Below are 23,514 nucleotides of genomic sequence, written 5' to 3'. Positions count from 1 at the left end.
TGCTTGTAGTCTATCTAAGTGGTTGGGCTCACCAGGATTTATAAATAAGTAAAGCTGAGTATCACCAGCATAACAGTGAAAATTTATCCTATGCTGCCTGATAATTTTACCTATTGGAAGCATATATATAGTAAAGAGAATTGGCCCAAGTACTGAACCCTGTGGTACTCCACAATTAACCGTGGAGTTTGAAGATGATTTATCACTTACATGACCAAACTGGATTCTGTCAGACAAATAAGATTTAAACCAGCTTAGTGCTGTTCCCCTGATCCCTACAGCATATTCCAACCTTTCTTAGAGAATATTGTGATCGACTGTATCAAATGCAGCACTGAGATCTAACAGAGCCATTACAGACACAAGTCCATTATCTGAGGCCATAAGAATACCATTAGTGACTTTCAGCAGAGCTGTTTCAGTGCTATGATGAGCTCTGAAGCCTGACTGAAACTCTTCAAACTGATCTTTGCTGTGTAAATGCTCACACATTTGATTAGCAACTATTTTCTCAAGCATTTTAGATAAGAACAGAAGATTGGATTTAGGTGTGTAATTTATTAAATCATCTTGATCAAGCGAAAGTTTCTTAAGTAAAGGTTTAATTACAGCTACCTTAAAAGCAACATATCCATTTACTAAGGATAGATTAATCGTATGTAAAATTGGGCTTTATATGTTATGTGTGTTTGTGATGCTGCAATGCCTGAATTTCTTAGCAACTAAGCAACATCTCTTCTTTCTGTCTATAATATACAGCACTTTATGAAAGTAAAAGTCTCATGGATCATCAAGATGTTTTGCAGTAAATGTGTGACAAGTCTTTCTGTTCTTTTTGGTTAGCAGTGGTTTTTGCCTTGAAAGTCTCCCCTGGATCCCGTTTTGATCAATCCCTTTCTCACTGTTAAATCTGAAACAGTGACTTTAGCTGAGGCAAACAAGGCCTGTGAGCGCATTACATGTTTTTCTGGGGTTTTTTGTGACCCGAATAAGTCTTCGATGCACTCTTGGAGTAATTTTCCTACTCCCGGGAGCTTCACCACTTTTCTATGCTTTCTCCATTTGTGGATAATGTCTCTGTGTGGTTCACTATAGTTCCAAAGCTTTACAAGGGGTTCTGTAAAGCTTCCCAAACTGCTGGATTTCAAAAAATGTGTTTCCCGGCGGTTTTTTATTTCTTTCGATTGTCACTATGTGTTGTTTTTTGAGTTGTTTTAAACAATGTCCTTTTGTCAGATGTTTTTGATTCTACAAGTCAGGCAGTAATCAGGCCTAGGGTTTGAAAACTACTTCTTGTATTTACTCAGGTTACCCTGTCTGAAATTAAAAATGTTTTGATGATCTGAAACAGTTAGGTATGACTAAAAAGCAAAAACAGAAGAAATCTGTAAGCGGGCAAAAACTGTTTGACATGTCTTGTTTAAACTGCTTGTTTAAAGAATGATAGGTCCTCCCTGTGCCTTTTATAACAGTGTTCCCTGCTTACTAATATATAGAGCACACAATACACATACAATCTTAGTCCTCAAAGGTTTGTACTTGAAAGTGAATACTTTTTCTACGAACAAAACATGAACACTACATATTTTATGTTGCATTTTTAAAAGCTTATACTGAAAACTCAGTGACTGACAGAAAAATGAAATCCTGTCTTTTTGATAACCTGTCCAACATATTATAATTACTGGACTTGTTTTTCAGTCTAGACATTTAAACATAAATGTGGTGACTCAGGATTCAGGTTCAAATTCTTAAAGATTTTAATTCCAAGCAAAAAGGCACAGAAAGTTAATGGCTTAGCAGCAGACACTGACATATGAAACAAACACAATTTGAGACATAATGCTGACAACTACAGACTGTGTACATTTAATTAGCACATTGTACCATGGGAAGATGGAAACTAGGTAAACTAAGGACAAAAACCCTCAAACTTCCCAGATATTCTATTTTCAGTTCAATCATGACTAAAAAAAAATCACTAACAAAGCTCTTACTTATCCAAGGGTAAAAAAGCTTATGCCCTTGGATAACAAAGGTAAAAGCCAGAAATCTAGATGGTGTCCTAATCCAGTACCATACCCCTAATGTCCTAGCCCTGGTACATAGATAAGGCGAGGTTATACAGAGCCTCAGATCTCGTAGGACTGGAGTGCTGGCTCAACATCAATCCCAATAATGTAAGCTGACACACTGGCGAGGGTGGTGACAGGGCAAGGTTATGTGTCACTGTTCGCTCATGGCCTGCATTACGACCAAAGCTGCCAGACCTCTGTCTCATGTGAAGGGTCACCCTTAGGGTTTGCAATCCAAATGAATATACCCAACTACAGTTCCATGGCACCTATCAGCAAAATTTAACCTCAGTCTCCCCTATGAAGCACTTTGTTGTCTAAAATTGTTTCCAGAGCAGCACACAGTCATTGACACACAATCATAACATGCAAGGACACATTGTTTTTTAATAAATATATATTTTAGTACTATTTAGCACTCATTTTGTTGTAGAGTGTTAGAGTGTAGAGTAATATTTCTGTTTTTTTGATACCAAATGTCATTACTGATTTTTAATATTTTTTATATTCATTACTGATCTGCTTGTTGGCTTGTAGGACATGAAGAGTGTCAAACCCACCACATTCATGTTACATTGATGAGATGTGAATAAGACTCGTTTAAGAAGAGACTGGAACCATTCCTGTTTGTTGGTGATAGTATGACAATATACAACTAAATACTTGAAATTAGTTGAAATCATGTTTATTTTCCCTTCATTGTGTATGTTTTTCAGCTTTCTGTAGCTGAAGGCTGGTCCATTGAAAATGACTTGCTTCTTCCATAATACAGTCCATAATATTGACAAAAGATTCAGAGAATCTGGAGAAATCTCTGCTCATAAGCAGCAAGGCAAAAAACGAGCATCGAATGCCCATGATCTTCAATCCCTCAGAGGTCACTGCATTAAAAACTGACATTATTCTGTTACGGATATCACCAGGTGGGCTCAAGAACACTTCAGAAAAACCATTGTCTGTTAAGACAGTTCTTCACTACATCTACAAGTGCAAGTTAAAACTAACATTCAAAGTGAAAACCATATATCAACAACTTCCTGCTTGTGTGGACCGGAGCTCATCTGAAATGGATTGATACAAAGTGGAAAAGTCTGCTGTGGTCTGACGAGTCCATATTTCAAATTGTTTTTGGAAATCATGCACGTTGTGTCCTTTGGGTCAAAGAGGAAAAGGACTATCCACATTGTTTTCAGCGCAAAGCCAGCATCTGTGTTGGTATGGGAGTGCGATGGCTACATCTGCAGCCACACAGTCGGTATCCCTGCTCACCAACACCTTTTCAATTTGAGTTTCTTTGTTACATGTATACATCTCACTCACTGTAGCACAAAGACATAGGTTTGTTTGTGTATTTTCTTTTTTTTTGGCAACATTGAAATACATTAGTTCTAATTGCAGCACGCACATTTAGTGAACTTTTGTATATTTCATTCTGTCAAACACCTTTAAGTTTTTGTTGTTTTTTCTGTTTTGCTGGTGCTGTGGGGAGGGTTCTTTGGACTGCGAGCTAAAACTGTAGAAGACAAAAAAGATGGAGTCTGGCTGGCACACTGATCCAGGAAGGGTTTAGGTGATACCATGCAAAGCTCCACCAGGGGGGAGGACCATTGAGTCACTTTCTAATTCTTGCTAAGTCCTTTTGCTTTGTGATTTGCTTATTTGGTTAACTTTATGTTTAGTTATTAGTCCTTTAAGTTTGGTTGTGTTTGGTTCCATTTTGTTAGTTAAATTAATAAGTAGGTGCTTCCAGTGGTGGCAGGTGAAAAATATTCTTGGTGGGGCTGATGTAACAATACATTACTCTACCTGCTCCAATATATGAAATGGAGTCTACAGTGAGATGATAAATACAATTGAACAGCTTCCCTTTCATCATGCCCCACCATAAAACCACCATAAAACCTAATACAGTCAATGAGTTGAGATAAAATATGACAATTCTTATCAACCTCTTCATTGTGCCTTCTTAAGCAGTGTCCATCATACAGCTGTGCCTCTGTGGTAATCTTTCTGAGCACAGCTAGCTTGACACAGTTTCCATTTGAACTCTTGATTGTTCATGCTTCTTAAGGCGTTCGGAGAGATGCTTCAAGTCGGTTTGTCCTGTCAGTGTCCACGTTAAATCACATTTGGCACTTTTAAAAAAACATGCTGGGAAAACAGAAAAGTTCACTGGCTATTCCACAGCCGGCCAGCCACAACTTGCGCTCGAACCAACTCTTGCAAAAACTCTGGTTCTAGACTTTTTTTTTCTCCTGATGATAATGTTGGGCTTGTCGGGTCCCAGCTCTTTAACCCGGATTTTCTCCTCCACTGTCGTTCTTGCAAACGGGTAGATAAATAAGGATCTCATTGAATTCAGTGGAGGCTGTACCTCGCTCGTTAAGTTTGCCATCATCCCTCTGATTGACTGCACATGTAAGGGACGATATTTTCAGTGCCCCAAAACCATGAAATTCTACGACACTGATTGGGAATATATTTATTCATTTGCCCTAGCAACTGTACACAATTGGCTATTCAGATGCACCGCTGGGGCACTCTGAACAGTGCCCCATGTTAGAAATATATGAGTCTGTCTGTGGGAATTCAGTAGGTGGGAAATGTAGTTTATATATATTTCATATGTTGTGACTATGAATCTGAAAATATTATTTAATATTTATATTAATATTTTAATATTTTATCAAATAATATTTCGGTCTGTTAAGGGTAGTCCTGTGAATACCAGCCCAGTAAGGCGATGGTATTAAGACAAAATAGAAAACGGTTAGACAAGCTCTGACATTATTGAACAGCACAACTTTGCACACACATGAAATTAATTCACACAATTTCTTAAAATACAATAATTTATTAACAAAAATAAGTCAACTCAAAGTCAAACATATTTCAATCAACAAACTCCTCACTATGCTAAAACAATCCAACTAATCTACCAAGCAGAATTAAAGAATAACAAAGACTAATGGGCTATGTACAATATAAATAAGTTGATTAAAGATGGTTGAAAACCATGATCAAAAGAGTGATGCAACATTACCATGCAATGTTATTTATGTTTGAGAACCAAGGATTATCTTGAAGAATCTTGAAGTGAAGTTAGTCTTGGAACTAACTTGGCCAATAATCAGCATTCACAATGCAAGATCGGATAAAATATTATTTTATTAAAATAATGATTTAAAGAATGGTCCGCTGAATAAAACCAACCTTCTAGATGACTAATTCTCAACAGTGTCTCATTAGCTACTTTTATTTATTAAAATAATATTTAAAGAAATATTAAAGAAATAGTAAAATATTTTAAGGAAATATTTTGTAAAAAGAGCCAAACCTAGAGGCAAGCTTTAGTAAGTAAAACAGATATGGAAATATAAGGAATGGTGATGTAACACAGTGGTAAACATGCCCCTGTCCCAGCTTTGGAACATGTTGCAAGCATCAAATTCAAAATGAGTAATTATTTGAAAAAAAACAAAACAAAACTTTATCAGTTTAGGCATTAAATATATTTTCCAGTGTATTCAATTGTAAATAGGTTGAATAAGATTTGCAAATCACTGTACTGTGTTTTTACTTTACGTTTTACACAATATCCCAACTGCATTGGTGTGGTATTGTATTTACACAAGTTTTGTGGTTTTTGGAAGCAGCAGTGGATTAGTAACAGATTGACTGTCTTATTGACGTCAGTGGCTTTTATTCAAAGCAATCAGACAGGATGTCGGCAGAGAGAAGAGTGATGGGGTTGGGGGGCATGCACGTCTGGAATAGAGGCTGAGATGGCTGCATTGAGGATGTGATGTGCCGCCCCATAGATTTAACTTTTAATTGGAAGCAGTGCCAAGAAGCTTCTTGATTATTACATTTTTCTAAAGGACTTTTCATGGTGGTTTTGCAATACAAAGATTTTTGCACCTCACAATGACCACTTCCATATTTGCCAAATGAATGCTCAGTAGCTGAGTAAGTAAGCACTTGGTACAATATATTCTAAGTGGATTGCTCCAAATATTTGGACACTATCTCTCTGGCAATTTGAAAGACTACAATGTTCTACATTCCTAATGTGGTCACATCAGAAAGTCACAGTTTTGTCAAATCCGACAAACTAAGGAAGTTGTTCACTCTAATTCATACAGGACATGGCTGAGTTGCATTCCAGCATCAAAAAGATCTTTGAAGGATTATTTTCTGACTAAGTATGACTCAGAGTCATGTGGACAATATGGTTCTGCTATGAATCAGAAAAAGGCAGACCCAAGATTCAGCCAGACACAGTACTGAAAGTTTAAAAGGTTTATTCAGCCACAGGAAAACGTCACACAGGTAACACTCCTCACAGCTTCCAGGAATCACTGAGGCAGAAAGAGGGATTAGTGACTTGTAGTCTCTCCAGATTTTGCAGGGATCAGAAAAGCCACTAACCTGCTTTTGTCTTGAGTGGAACTTGAAACCCGGAGGGGAAACCTCAGTGGGCGGCAGGCGGTGATCTCCACAGCACAGGTAAGAAGTGACTCCAGGCTGAATAATCCAAGGGCTAGGCTGGCTCAATAATCCAAGGACAGAAACAGGGTCAACGATCGGGACAAGAGGCGTCAGGCAAGGGGCAGGCAGAGGCATAAACCAGATGCAGGAAAAGAGGTCGACAACCAAAATCCAAATAGTCCGACAGGGAGCAGGCAGAGGCATAAATCCAAAAGGCAAGGCAAGGTCAAGAACAATGATCAGACAGGAAGGAACACTGGATATCTACTCACACGAATGGCTTTCAAAAATCTGCCACCATCTGCTTGTCAGAGTCGGTATATATCAGGGAAGACACAGGTGTATGGCATTCCACAGATTGCACTACACTGCAGCAGCCACCAGGTGCATTTAATCTGCTGATTGCAGCCAGGGAGACAGGGTAGAGCAGACGTGCCAGAATCATAACAGGCTCAGTTTTTAGATGGGTATGGACTAGAAGGAGAATGAGACACAACAAGAAGATTCAGTCCTGGCTTAATTGTGTGGCAGTTTTTTTGTGTCCCACGTGTGTACAATTTTATGATGAAACTCAAAAAAAAATATATATATATATATATATATATACTGGTCCTTCTCAAAATATTAGCATATTGTGATAAAGTTCATTATTTTCCATAATGTCATGATTAAAATTTAACATTCATATATTTTAGATTCATTGCATACTAACTGAAATATTTCAGGTCTTTTATTGTCTTAATACGGATGATTTTGGCATACAGCTCATGAAAACCCAAAATTCCTATCTCACAAAATTAGCATATCATTAAAAGGGTCTCTAAACGAGCTATGAACCTAATCATCTGAATCAACGAGTTAACTCTAAACACCTGCAAAAGATTCCTGAGGCCTTTAAAACTCCCAGCCTGGTTCATCACTCAAAACCCCAATCATGGGTAAGACTGCCGACCTGACTGCTGTCCAGAAGGCCACTATTGACACCCTCAAGCAAGAGGGTAAGACACAGAAAGACATTTCTGAACGAATAGGCTGTTCCCAGAGTGCTGTATCAAGGCACCTCAGTGGGAAGTCTGTGGGAAGAAAAACATGTGGCAGAAAACGCTGCACAACGAGAAGAGGTGACCAGACCCTGAGGAAGATTGTGGAGAAGGGCCGATTCCAGACCTTGGGGGACCTGCGGAAGCAGTGGACTGAGTCTGGAGTAGAAACATCCAGAGCCACCGTGCACAGGCGTGTGCAGGAAATGGGCTACAGGTGCCGCATTCCCCAGGTCAAGCCACTTTTGAACCAGAAACAGCGGCAGAAGCGCCTGACCTGGGCTACAGAGAAGCAGCACTGGACTGTTGCTCAGTGGTCCAAAGTACTTTTTTCGGATGAAAGCAAATTCTGCATGTCATTCGGAAATCAAGGTGCCAGAGTCTGGAGGAAGACTGGGGAGAAGGAAATGCCAAAATGCCAGACGTCCAGTGTCAAGTACCCACAGTCAGTGATGGTCTGGTTGCCGTGTCAGCTGCTAGTGTTGGTCCACTGTGTTTTATCAAGGGCAGGGTCAATGCAGCTAGCTATCAGGAGATTTTGGAGCACTTCATGCTTCCATCTGCTGAAAAGCTTTATGGAGATGAAGATTTCATTTTTCAGCACGACCAGGCACCTGCTCACAGTGTCAAAACCACTGGTAAATGGTTTACTGACCATGGTATCACTGTGCTCAATTGGCCTGCCAACTCTCCTGACCTGAACCCCATAGAGAATCTGTGGGATATTGTGAAGAGAACGTTGAGAGACTCAAGACCCAACACTCTGGATGAGCTAAAGGCCGCTATCGGAGCATCCTGGGCCTCCATAAGACCTCAGCAGTGCCACAGGCTGATTGCCTCCATGCCACGCCGCATAGAAGCAGTCATTTCTGCCAAAGGATTCCCGACCAAGTATTGAGTGCATAACTGTACATGATTATTTGAAGGTTGACGTTTTTTGTATTAAAAAAACTTTTCTTTTATTGGTCGGATGAAATATGCTAATTTTGTGAGATAGGAATTTTGGGTTTTCATGAGCTGTATGCCACAATCATCCGTATTAAGACAATAAAAGACCTGAGATATTTCAGTTAGTGTGCAATGAATCTAAAATATATGAATGTTAAATTTTCATCATTACATTATGGAAAATAATGAACTTTATCACAATATGCTAATATTTTGAGAAGGACCTGTACAAGAGTTCCACTCTGCGAAGCAGTCCGTTTTCTTTCTTGGTGCCCTCTGTGGCAAAAAGGTAGAAAAATTATGATGGACCGTTACGGGTCGACTGGTACAAAACAAGGAGAGAAAATTTGGGTCTCCTTGAAACTCCGTGGTTTTTTGGTTACGTGTTAAACTCACGTCTTCGATCGGCAAAGTGAAATTTCCGTGGTTTTTTGGTTACGTGTTAAACTCACATCTTCGATCGTCAAAGTGAAATTTCTGTCCTTCTTATTCCAGAAACCTCTTTCATGAATTTTTCGTTGGCCAACAAAGGAGAATAAATGAAGAATCTACGTGGGACCTCTTCTTTTCCAGAGAGAGATGCTTCAGATGTTGGTCCGGTATCCAACGTGAAAGCGGTTCTTTCAAACGTTCGCCTTCCTATATTGCCCCCTGTGATGTCAGATCTGGGACGGCCCCGTCATATCAGCCGCAGTGGCCGCTGGGTTTTGTAGGACACACTATCCTGTGGTACAAAATGGCCGATGACGTTGGAAAGGCATAGTGGCATCCAGCAACGTGCAAATGGTCCAATATTCAACAAACAAGTGGTCCAACAGTGGTTGGAACCAAAGATCTCAAACTTGGACTTATCAGACCAAAGCACAGATTTCCACTGGTCTAATGTCCATTCCTTGCGTTCTTTAGCCCAAACAAGTCTCTTCTGCTTGTTGCCTGTCCTCAGCAGTGGTTTCCTAGCAGCTATTTTACCATGAAGGCCTGATTCACACAGTCTCCTCTTAACAGTTGTTCTAGAGATGTGTTTGCTGCTAGAACTCTGTGTAGCATTGACCTGTTCTCTAATCTGAGCTGCTGTTAACCTGCGATTTCTGAGGATGGTGACTCAGATGAGCTTATTGTCCGCAGCAGAGGTGACTCTTGGTCTTCCTTTCCTGGGGGGGTCCTCATGTGAGCCAGTTTCTTTGTAGTGCTTGATGGTTTTTGCGACTGCACTTGGGGACACTTTCAAAGTTTTCCCAATTGTTTGGACTGACTGAACTTCATTTCTTAAAGTAATGATGGCCACTCGTTTTTCTTTACTTAGCTGCTTTTTTATTGCCATAATACAAATTCTAACAGTCTATTAAGTAGGACTATCAGCTGTGTACTTTATCCACCTCCTGCACAACACAACTGATGGTCCCAACCCCATTTATAAGGCTTGAAATCCCACTTATTAAACCTGACAGGGCACACCTGTGAAGTGAAAACCATTTCAGGTGACTACCTCTTGAAGCTCATCAAGAGTGTGTGGAGCAGTAACCAAAGCAAAAGGTGGCTACTTTGAAGAACCTAGAATATAAGACATATTTTCAGTTGTTTCACACTTTTTTGTTCAGTATATAATTCCACATGTATTAATTCTATAAAGGTCACTGTGACCAAAACATACATTTTTTTATGATTGCAAAATTGCAAAAAGTGTCTACAGGAACTGACTTTTTTTAAATTTAAATTGTTCAATCAATGTGCAGACAACACATTACAAAGAGATATAATATTACTCTTAAGGCAGGGGATTGCCATTGTAAAATGTTGATTTAACAAGACACATAGATCAATCAAAGCCAACATTCTTTTTTTTTCAAAGGGGGTTTTAGGAATGAGAAAAGACACACACCATACACACACACACACATATAAACTACCAGTCAAAAGTTCTAGATACACTTTCTCACTTAATGGGTCTCTTTACTTTATCATGACTATTTACATTGTAGATTCTCACCAAAGGCAACTGTAAATGAACACACATGGGATTATATAATATTAAAAAAATACTTTTATATGTTAGATTCTTTAAAATAGCCACCCTTTGCTTTGATTCCTGCTTTGCTCTCTTTGCATTCTCTCCATGAGCTTCATGAGGTGGTCACCTGAAATGGTTTTCCAAAGAAACTTCCCAGAGGTTCATTGAGAGATGGCCAAATGTTAATATTTCAGTCATCACAGCAAAGGGCGGGTACTTTAAGGAATCTAAAATATAAAACATATTTAAAGTTCTTTTACAATTTTTTTGTTTGCTACATAATTTCATATGCATTCATTCACTGTTTAGATGCCCTCAGTGAAAATCTACATATAATGTAAATAGTCATAAACATTTAAAAAAACCATTAAATAAAGAAGTGTTTCTAAAACTTCTGACCGGTAATATATATATATTGACAATCAATTTCACATGATGTTGTGCAAATGGATTAGACAACAGGGGGAAATCTTTGGCGATTAGCAAGAAACACTCAATAAAGGAGTGGTTCTGCAGGTGGGGACCACAGACCACGTCTCAGTACCTATGCTTTCTGGCTGATGTTTTGGTCACTTTTGAATGTTGGTGGTGCTTTCACACTCGTGGTAGCATGAGACGGACTCTACAACCCACACAAGTGGCTCAGGTAGTGCAGCTCATCCAGGATGGCACATCAATGCGAGCTGTGGCAATAAGGTTTGCTGTGTCTGTCAGCGTAGTGTCCAGAGCCTGGAGGAGCTACCAGGAGACAGACCAGTACACCAGGAGACGTGGAGGAGGCCGTAGGAGGGCAACAACCCAGCAGCAGGACCACTACCTCCGCCTTTGTGCAAGGAGGAACAGGAGGAGCACTGCCAGAGCCCTGCAAAATGACCTCCAGCAGGCCACAAATGTGCATGTGTCGGCACAAACGGTTAGAAACCAACTCCATGAGGATAGTATGAGTGCCCAACATCCTCAAATAGGGGTTGTGCTCACAGCCCAACACCGTGCAGGACGTTTGGCATTTGCCAAAGAACACCAGGATTGGCAAATTCGCCACTGGTGCCCTGTGCTCTTCACAGATGAAAGCAGGTTCACACTGAGCACGTGAGAGACGTGACAGAGTCTGGAGACACTGTGGAGAGCGATCTGCTGCCTGCAACATCCTTCAGCATGACCGATTTGGCAGTGGGTCAGTAATGGTGTGGGGTGGCATTTCTTTGAAGGGCCGCATGGCCCTCCATGTGCTCGCCAGAGGTAGCCTCACTGCCATTAGGTACTGAGATGAGATCCTCAGACCCCTTGTGAGACCATATGCTGGTGCGGTTGGCCCTGGGTTCCTACTAATGCAGGACAATGTTAGACCTCATGTGGCTGGAGTGTGTCAGCTGTTCCTGCAAGATGAAGACATTGAAGCTATAGACTGGCCCGCACGTTCCCCAGACCTGAATCCGATTGAACACATCTGGGACATCATGTCTCGCTCCATCCACCAACATCACGTTTGCACCACAGACTGTCCAGGAGTTGGCGGATGCTTTAGTCCAGGTCTGGGAGGAGATCCCTCAGGAGACCATCCGCCGTCTCATCAGGAGCATGACCAGGTGTTGTAGGGAGGTCAGACACAATACTTATCCTCATTTTGACTTGTTTTAAGGACAGTACATCAAAGTTGGATCAGCCTGTAGTCTGTTTTTCCACTTTAATTTTGTGTGTGACTCCAAATCCAGGGCTCCATTGGTTAATAGGTTTGATTTCCATTGATGATTTTTGTGTTATTTTGTTGTCAGCACATTCAACTTTGTACAGAACAAAGTATTTAATGAGAATATTTCATTTATTCAGATCTAGGGTGTGTTATTTGAATGTTCCCTTTATTTTTTTGAATATATATATATATATATATATATATATATATATATATATATATATGACGTTTAGGTTTGACTGTTCCCTCTGCTGGTGATGGATTGTTGAATTAAGCCCCTCTGAGTTGTGAATCATGGTCACCTGGGCAGTTGACATTTAATCAATAAACATCTGAACTGTGCCATGACCCTGAGCCAAGGGGATTCAATTTGGTTTCCCCAACACCGACCAATGCAGGACACCCGTGGATGTCTGAGAAAAACATCCAGTAATCTTTGCTTCATTTTCAACATCTACCCACCGCATGCAAACAGAAAATCCCGTGCCCTGTTTTTTACAGGTCAGATATTCATGATTGTCAATGTTTTCCACAGAGCCAAGCAAGTGTTTGTAATCAGGCATGTGTCAAAACTTCAATAAGAATGAAAATAACTGACAACATTGCACGTTTAATAATGCTGATATTTTTTCTGGTTTCTGTTCATTCTTGCTAAGAAATTTTGCAAAACGTTTAGTATCTTGCAATGCGTTCAAGGTAAAACATTTTATAAAAAAAACATGACATGTATATATATGTTCACTATACTAAATGTATTCATATCCACTATAATAAGTCTAAAGTGTCCTATAATTACTGCCACAAACTGAAAAGCTTTAAACAACATTGTTAAAGTGCAGAGAGTCTGATTCTAATATAGTTGGAACTGCTTAAGGTTATGTCAGACAAATGAAAACAAACAAAACCTTAAAAGGTTTATACTTAGATAAGTTAATATAATTTGGATGTGTTTGGAAATGTATTCTAAAATATGTTTTTATTTATTGTTTGAGCCTGTAGTTAGGTGATAAAGGGGTTTAAATTTTTTCTTTTAAGCTTTTACACAAGGTGTTCATCCAGCATACATGTTTTTGAGTCAGTATGTGTTTCTTTTTTTGCCTTGTGCACTGTCACATGAAAAAAACAAGTGTTACATGGTCTAAATGTGAGGACATTAAGGGGATTTTGAGGAACATGAAGTCCTATCATGTCTTCGAAGTCCGTGTGTTGCATTCAATGCGCTCCTGTTCTGAATAGTACATGTGTATTCGAATCAAGAATGTAGAATTTCTGCTATGTCAGGACAGGATTTGTTACTTTTATGATCCCACTTTTGATCACTTTTTTGTTTTTTAAAGGATGAACTGACTGTCCGGGACTGAAATCAATAAATACCCCCAAGTCGGCAGGTAATTAGCTTAATTAATCAGAAGACCTTTTAGTTTTACTGTGAAGCATATGCAATGTCAGGAGAACGACTCTTTAACAGAGCAGACAACATTGTATACCAATAGATTAAGTAATGTTATTTGAGACACAGGTGTGCTGATCCTGCAGCACTGGCTTTCCTCTGTTGTAACAACAGTATTAACTGATTTTACGGTAGGACTCCCACTAACCATTTTGATTTCTGGAGCTTGGCAGATGTTTTTGCCTCTATGCCTCAATGTCATTTGTCTTTGGCAGCCTTCAGTTTCGGTTAGGCCATCTCAAACCATCTCAGAAATGTCATATGTCAATGTCATCCTATTCTTGGCCTAATACACCCTTTAGATTGCACCAGGATGCATATTGTTGGGATCTGGACTTTAAGCTATGAGCAAAATAATGAGGAGAATCTAGAAAGTGTATGCTGAGTTGCCTCAAATTCAGTTTTACATTGAAATGCCTTTCTTATATTATATTATTTATTAATTGCAATAGTGGTATATACTATACTATATACAATACTTATACTTTATTATAATTTAGGTACTTTTAAAACTACCAGCCAATTTTTTGTAAAATCAGTCAAACTCCCTTTAGCTATAACTGATCAGTTACAGAATAGCATATGATTTGTTTTCCAGTTTAATTTTAAATTACTGTTAAATCAGGATATAATATACCTTTTTTTCAGTACAACCATTTTGTATTGTATTTTATTAAAAAACCTAAGAGGTATACTATGTAAATCTGCAGCAAAATGTTTCAGCCATAAGTGTGAAAGTTGCATGTATTTCTACAAAATAAATCACATGGAGATACAGGTCCTTCTCAAAATATTAGCATATTGTGATAAAGTTCATTATTTTCCATAATATCATGATGAAAATTTAACATTCATATATTTTAGATTCATTGCACACTAACTGAAATATTTCAGGTCTTTTATTGTCTTAATACGGATGATTTTGGCATACAGCTCATGAAAACCCAAAATTCCTATCTCACAAAATTAGCATATCATTAAAATGGTCTCTAAATGAGCTATGAACCTAATCATCTGAATCAACGAGTTAACTCTAAACACCTGCAAAAGATTCCTGAGGCCTTTAAAACTCCCAGCCTGGTTCATCACTCAAAACCCCAATCATGGGTAAGACTGCCGACCTGACTGCTGTCCAGAAGGCCACTATTGACACCCTCAAGCAAGAGGGTAAGACACAGAAAGAAATTTCTGAACGAATAGGCTGTTCCCAGAGTGCTGTATCAAGGCACCTCAGTGGGAAGTCTGTGGGAAGGAAAAAGTGTGGCAGAAAACGCTGCACAACGATAAGAGGTGACCGGACCCTGAGGAAGATTGTGGAGAAGGGCCGATTCCAGACCTTGGGGGACCTGCGGAAGCAGTGGACTGAGTCTGGAGTAGAAACATCCAGAGCCACCGTGCACAGGCGTGTGCAGGAAATGGGCTACAGGTGCCGCATTCCCCAGACCTGGGCTACAGAGAAGCAGCACTGGACTGTTGCTCAGTGGTCCAAAGTACTTTTTTCGAATGAAAGCTAATTCTGCATGTAATTCGGAAATCAAGGTGCCAGAGTCTGGAGGAAGACTGGGGAGAAGGAAATGCCAAAATGCCAGAAGTCCAGTGCCAAATACCCACAGTCAGTGATGATCTGGGGTGCCGTGTCAGCTGCTGGTGTTGGTCCACTGTGTTTTATCAAGGGCAGGGTCAATGCAGCTAGCTATCAGGAGATTTTGGAGCACTTTATGCTTCCATCTGCTGAAAAGCTTTATGGAGATGAAGATTTAATTTTTCAGCACGCCCTGGCACCTGCTCACAGTGTCAAAACCACTGGTAAATGGTTTACTGACCATGGTATCACTGTGCTCAATTGGCCTGCCAACTCTCCTGACCTGAACCCCATAGAGAATCTGTGGGATATTGTGAAGAGAATGTTGAGAGACTCAAGACCCAACACTCTGGTTGAGCTAAAGGCCGCTATCGAAGCATCCTGGGCCTCCATAAGACCTCAGCAGTGCCACAGGCTGATTGCCTCCATGCCACGCCGCATTGAAGCAGTCATTTCTGCAAAAGGATTCCCGACCAAGTATTGAGTGCATAACTGTACATGATTATTTGAAGGTTGACGTTTTTTGTATTAAAAACACTTTTCTTTTATTGGTCGGATGAAATATGCTAATTTTGTGAGATAGGAATTTTGGGTTTTCATGAGCTGTATGCCAAAATCATCTGTATTAAGACAATAAAAGACCTGAAATATTTCAGTTAGTGTACAATGAATCTAAAATATATGAATGTTAAATTTTCATCATTACATTATGGAAAATAATGAACTTTATCACAATATGCTAATATTTTGAGAAGGACCTGTAGTTTGCCAAGAGGACGGTATCAGCCAGATTTTACTATCAAAGATCTTCACAGCAGTTCTAAAAATTTATAGCTTTGGTTTATGGTTCCATTAAGATGATTTTCAAGGCTAAACAATGTTTCAGTCAGGCAGACGGACTCCCCAGCACCATAGTCCTTCCAGTTTGCACCACCAATCATAAACAAGTACAGCCTATACCTTTGCCATCTTTTCGGTCTTTGGTCAATACTAAAGAAATAAAAAATTACATTGCTCCACAGTCAGAAACAGAAACACTGTTCATTGCTACAGAAGTATGTCCAGATGGCTTGCAGTGCCCCTGTACTGGCAAATCACATAAATGTTTATGATTATGGCAGGATGCAGAATTTACCCATTATACGAAAGGCTAATATAAACAAAACCAATCAGATGGAAAGATCCAGTGTAAACAGATGTGTCCCAGATAGGGTTCCGACAAAGATCCTTGTCTCTATCACTATTTGCTTCCATCTACTGCAGTATCCATCATGGCCAGGGGAGTCAATTGTCTCAAACTCCCACTTGCAGCTCAAATGCAGCGCAAACATTTCAGAAACTATGTTGAAATCTGTGAAACATTCCTAGTGTTTACTAATCCAGGTTTTTGATAAATCCTGCAGTGGAAATTCATACTTCAGCACCCAGCTGTGTAACTGACAAAAATATCACCACTCGATAGTATCTTTAAGGATTTAAAACTTTCCTCAACCACTCATTGCTAAATGTGTGTCCACGCAACTGGAGTAGTATGATTTGATTAAATCAGAATAAATTCTCATTCTTATTGCCTGTATTTGATCACTGAGGTCAGACAGCAGTGGTAAATTATAAAGTTGAAGAATCAAATTGGCCAAATAGTGTTAAGAGCAGAAGGACTAACAAAGAAACATAACAAAGCTCCTCCACTAAACCACACAGAGCTCACCTAATCTGATTCCAGGGTGTAATTTTAGGTTGCCACTAAATATTCAGAAGAGTTTATCTCGCTTTAGAAATATTTGATATTTGTAAAATATTTCCCAACCAATAGAAACATGAAAAATTGTGCTATCTTCATGAGACACAGAAACATGATATACTGTGGTCATAAAGCAATGAGTTCATACATGTGGTGTGCATGAATGTTTCACCTCAATAAATATTTAATCTGAGCACTAAAACATTTAAAACCAAACCCTTTCTGGTGTTCTGCAGACAACATGGTTGCCTCCCCTATCCTCTACAACCCTCACTCTCTTCTCTCTCTCTCTTGAGTCTCTCTCTATGAGCTGGACAAGCTGCTCAGTGGCCCTGAAATATGGCACATCATGCCGCTCTGTTGATCATCGCTCGGTGCTACACCCTGAATCTGAATGCAATGTAAATGATATGATGATTCCCTCTGAGGCAACGTTAACTTCACCATCATTCAGCTTTTTCGAGTGCAAAGGTTGACTTCATGAGACAATCAAGTGTTCTGCCATGAAACAATGAACTTAACAGCAAGCTCCACTCCAAAGTTATGCAGAGGCCATACCGGCAAAGTACAAAATATCAAAAGCAATTTTCTATTCATTAGAGTTAAACATTTGAGTAGTAAACTAGCATAACATCTAATGTTGAATAAATATTTTAATGAAAGTACTGTTTTATGTCTTGGCAAATAACATCTGATTTAACGTTAGTTTGCAATGCTGATTTGTTGGTGGAGTCAACTGGAGGTCATCTGAATGATTATACATAAATAGAAAGAAACACTAAAATATACATGATTGCTATTATATCATCTTCTTGCTTTCAATTTATCCCTCTTTCAGTCACAAATCAAGGTTTCCCAATCAGAATGAGCTGCAGTGTTTTGTTATAAAAAGCTGCATTTATAAAGAAACATTGTTGGTGTGTTCTTTTTAGCAGTTCAGGGCAAACATTTCGACTTCATATTCTTATGTCTTTAGTTGTTGGTATTTCTCAGTTCAAAGAGGCATTATGATCCAGTAATTTCCATGCAACTGCAAAATTATAATATGTAATCATCAATATATGATTTTTTTATCAGTAATCTTGTGTGGTGTTGAACTGCTGGGAATCTCGAAAGATGAAGACCAAATTTTATCAAATTACTTTCTTCCAGGGAGACTTTTAATGCCAAAGAAAATTTGATTTCTTAACGTTTTATGCATTTCATTATGATGTTTTGGGTATTGTTGCAGAGAAATGCAGAGATCAGCAGTGTTTGGGTGGTTTGTAAGAATACATTTGAGTAGTTTCATTTTTTGTAGATGATTTGTTTGTACATTAGTACATTTGTGATGCATTTGTTAAATGTCTATATTCTGAGATAGTGACAGTAATGAGATGATTAAACTATGCATTAAAGGCATTCGGTTGTATTTTGGAAGCACTTAAAAAAGAAGTTCTGACTAATGGAACACCTTTTGTTGATCAAGTATGTATTTATTAATAAAAAAGGGAAAGTGATGTTTTGTATTCAAACTGAGTGTGTCTTTTATGTGAATTTTGTATACCTATTTCAACCCTAAATTTATCCACTCACTTGCATTCTTGTTTAAAAAAGAAGTGGTTATTATTTTGTTTTAGTTAAATACAGTGCATTGGCAGTATGCATTTCTGTTCATAATAATGTTAACCAATATGGAAGCTTCCCTATTGAGTACTTAGAGTGGATATAAAATGTACAGTAGCTTGCAAATGTGCTTATTCTCCTTGATTTTCTTTCGCATTTTGTCACATTACAACCACAAACCTTAATGCGGTTTTTGGAGATTTTATGTGATCAGCCAAAACAAATTAGCAATTAGCAATTTTGAATAAATAGGGAAAGGATGCATGGTTTTTATTTTTGTTTTTACAAACATCTGAAAAGTGTTATTCTTGCTATGTGTTCAATATGCATAATCAGGGATTAGTGGCATATATACTTATGTTTTTTTTGTGTCTCTGCTCTGTTCTCTCAAACCTCCAGTCGTCGTGGCAGATGGCCGCTCACACTGAGCCTGGTTCTGCTGGCGGTTTCTTCCTGTTAAAAGGGAGTTTTTCCTCTCCACTGTCGCTACATGCATGCTCAGTATGAGGGATTGCTTCAAAGTCAATGCCAGTGACTGTCCACTGTCACTACATGCTCATCCAGGAGGAGTGACTGCTACAAGTCTTTGACTCGATGCAATCTACTGGGTTTCCTTAGATAGAAAATCTTTTTATCCAATTTGAATAAATAACTGAATCTGACTGCACTGTTCAATGGTTAGGATTAATTGTAATGTATGAACCTGACTTTGTAAAGTGCCTTGAGACAGCATGTGTTGTGAATTGGTGCTATATAAATAAAACTGAATTGAATTTAATTGAATTGAATATATACACCAACTTGGTTGTGTAATTTACGGTGGTTAAGCGAATCCTGCAACACTAACAACTGAAAAGGTCAGCCTTTTTACCACAGACTAGACTTTTTCATGACATGCAGTTATAATTGATATTGTAAAATAAATTTTTGAATATTGATGGATCAAACCGCTGAGGCATTTTTCATTTAAGAAAACACCCTCTTTTAAACAAGTTGGCTCAGACAACAGAGCAACTATTTATGTTAAGTGCAAACAAAGGCAAATCACTTGGACTAAACAAAGGGGCTGCACTTACAAATCCCAAACCTGGCATCTTTCAGCTTTTGGTTTACATGTTCTTCCTGTCCACATGTAGGTAATATGGCTTCCTCCCACAGTATAAAAAACATTTATGTCAGCTTAATTGGTTTCTATAAATAAACCTTATGATAGAGCATGTGCATTCATGTTTCTCTGTCTTGTATGTCTCTGTGTTGACCTAAGATGGATGGCAACCTGTCCGGGGTGTATTCCACCTGTTGCCCAATGAATGCAGGAGACAAGCATCAGTCCCATCCTCCCGTAATCCTGCAAGGATAGGCAGGAATGGATGCATGGTGGCACAGTTGTTGTTCTTTCCACAATCCAAAAATTAACATGTTAGATTAATTAGTCTCTCTGAATTCCCCTTAGAAATAAGTGTGTGCTCACGGTTGTTTGCCTTGTGTTGCCCTGGAATGGACTGGTGATCAGTCCAGGGTGTACCCCACCTCTTCCCAATGACTGCTGGGGATAGGTACCAGCCACACATGACCCCCAGACAAATAGGCGAGTATAGCTAGAGTAAATTACTTTCATTTAATTCTTTATGAACTATATTCAGTGTGGGTTTTTAATATGGGCGGTTGCCCAGGGTGGCATTAGAGAAGCAAGTGCACAAGCACCGGATAAATAGTATAAACTGTCTTTCAGTTGTGGCCTAAATGCATTTTCTATTGCTTTTATACATTTACAGTCAACATAGAGTTGGAGTGCTCTAATGATGCAGAGAATAGGGAAACTAAGAAACGGGTTTTGTGTTGAACTGCATTGCATTTATCCCACCTCAGAATCTCACATAATTTCCTGCATTTTAATTGGTTGGTGTACGGCAGAAGGAAGGGTTCGCCCACGGCGCCATTCACACATGAACCGCCACTGACCACATTTGACTCCCTTTAAAGACTCCATTTAAGCACCAGCAACTAAAATATTTCCACCTAAGCAGTGTGGTGAGGTGCTGATTGCTGGAGGAAACCTGAGAGAAAAGAGAGCGTCACATTCTGGGTTCATCCGTGGCTTCCTTTCATTAAGATGCATCTGTATTGACCACAGGGCTGTATAAATATCAAAGACTTGTTCTGTGGGCAACTACATGGTTTAAATTAAGTTTTTATTACATTTCAAGTTATGAACAAAGTCTCAGTCTAATTAACCTCCATTAGCACACACCTTGTGGAGTGTAAGTTAATTACTGTTAGATTATCAGATTACTGCAGAGGAAAAGGTTTAGGTACTGTTCAGTTCAGCAAAGTGATTGGCTACACTGTAATGCGGATTTCAAGCTGCATAAAGACAGAGAGAATGACAGTTAGGTTTATGAGATGGTCAAACATAAATGACAAGAGACCTATTGATCTTGGCTTCACATTATTGAAGACAAACAAGGAGCAAAACCTCTATGAGCTGAATGCAGAAAAGCAATCAGCCTCACATATTGCAGTTCATGCAAGAAAATGATCTAGTACTCAATGCACCATACACCTGAAACCATCTGTTAGTTATCAAAACTGTTTAGGTTTCATAAAATAAATCCCTTTTTATTTCAAATCTTAGTTATTAGTTTTCAAAGGACAGCAGGGAATATGTTGTTTTAAGCACAATTGGCAAACACTGAAAACTGAGTAGACCATAGAAAAATAGAAAAGAGCAAAGACTTCAGTAGAACTATTAACATCATTACTTTCAGTAAACAATGTATTTGAAAAAGTTAGCTTATGTAAAAATGACCAAGAAGATAGCTAGCCAGGTTTGTTCCACACTCCAGATTTTCCTTTTCCACCTTGCTCTCCATCCAACAAAGTCTGAAAAGTTGAAGCAATATAACTCGTTGGTAGAGTAATTACTGCAATAAGTGACATCCAAAGAAACTAGTAAACAACAATCTTCACAATAACTACTTGAATTTTTTTTTTTTGCGAAATCACAAAAATCCATAAACAGATCTGAAACAATTCCACTTTTGAAGGCAGGTATATACTGCTACTTTTCTAACTTCCTGTGGCAGCTGCTCAAACATGGACTGAAAAAAGGTTAAATGTTTTAATATCTTCTCAAATTTTCAATGCAGAAGAAGGCGCTCACACACCACAGTATGATTGCAAGAACCGCCTCTAGTACGCCTGTTTCACATGTGCCTCTTTTTGGCAGTTTTAACATGGGAACATTTATTGAATATGCTCACATAGTGCTCTTTACGTGGCTGACACAAACTTATTTTGGCCACTATGTTTAGTCTAAGGACATTAAATACTGATTAAAGCCAAATGATATTTTAAAGAAACTAGCAATGAGTTTTGTGATTTCTGACTAATTTTATTTGTTTAGATGTTTTATATGAAATTATTTTTTAGCAATTCATTTTAAAACCACTGTCTTGAAAACTGTATTTTCATTAAGAATTGCAAAGTTGAATGAGACTACATCGGTTACTGAATACAGATCATATAGAATCATAAACATACAGGATATATAATCTCCTCTAAAATTGTTAGTTGAAATGTTCTTCTTTTCATCTAAAGGCAAGTAAATTACTTAGTTTGTTATTACACATTTGTGTATGATGTGATTGCAGAAGACAAAAATAGGCCTCAAGCAAAAATGTGAATAATACTGGCTGTCAGCTCTTTCGAAAGGTCACCACCCCCACCTAGTGGTCAGGAGTGGCCTGAACAACACTGATTTCTGATGCTGTTGAGGACATAGAAACAGTCAACTTCAAGCACCCCCTCAGCCCAACTCATAAATGAATGAATACATTGTTAAATCAAAGACATGAACTGTTGAGCTAGTGTTGGTGGAGAGGAGAAAATAAATTCAAAAATGATATCTGCTTCAGCAGTAGATCATTCTGTGTGCAGAACACAGCAAGGAGAAGAGGCTGTGACTGAGTAAATGTTGTCTTCTTGTGTCTTCTGGGCTCTGTGCCCCCTCAGCTCATTGATATCTCTGATATTTCATGAGCAGGGTATCAATGCTGTTCCAGGCAGTTTTAATTATACCTACTGAAGTGCCTTTTTGTTGTAGTTGTGAGATGTTTAAGTTAACTTGGCTTGGGAGTTTGTGTGGCTTAGTTGGTGCGCCTTCTTTAAGAAATACATCTGCTTCTAAGCATTTGGTGGAGATGTGAGACGATCCAATACACTGTGATTGTGATTCCAAAGGAACCTAAAACTGTTGACTTCCTCCACCTCTGCTGAAATATATAGAGAAGTGCTTTATCCACCTTTGTTCCTAAGTCATCAGATCCTTATATTATTTGATGTAGAACAGCTGGTAGCTGTCTGTGCACCATACTGCAAGACTGTTGATATGTTCTTAGTTGAAGGTGTTTGTTTAAGCTAACATATGGCGGTGATGACAGCTAACTTCACTGAAGAATTCTCCCTGTGTCTTAGTATGCAGGACTGTTTAGACAGAGTGAACATCCATTGCTTAAAATTGCTAATCCTAAAGTTTAACTGAGCTTCATAAGGAGAATGAAGAGAATAAGACTCTTGCTTTGAATACTTTGTAGTCCTAATACCTTCTTTACATGTACATTCAATAAAATTTGTAGTGTTTTTAAATATTTTTTGTATACAGAGAGCTGCATTGTCATAATAATGAGGATATTTTCTGAAGATATACTGAGCCATGTGTGCAGAATTTTACTAATAGTACAGGTGGATTTAAATGAGTTAAAAAATCATTGAAAGGCTATTTATTACAATAATTAAATTTAATAGGTTAAATGCATTTGTTATATATATATATATATATATATATATATATTCTATTAATTATGATGATTAAATCAATGAAAC

This window comes from Girardinichthys multiradiatus, chromosome 2 (genome assembly GCF_021462225.1).
Source record: "Girardinichthys multiradiatus isolate DD_20200921_A chromosome 2, DD_fGirMul_XY1, whole genome shotgun sequence".
Lineage (NCBI taxonomy): Eukaryota > Metazoa > Chordata > Actinopteri > Cyprinodontiformes > Goodeidae > Girardinichthys > Girardinichthys multiradiatus.
The sequence above is the reverse complement of the archived record's forward strand: the minus strand, read 5'-3'. Positions refer to the sequence as shown.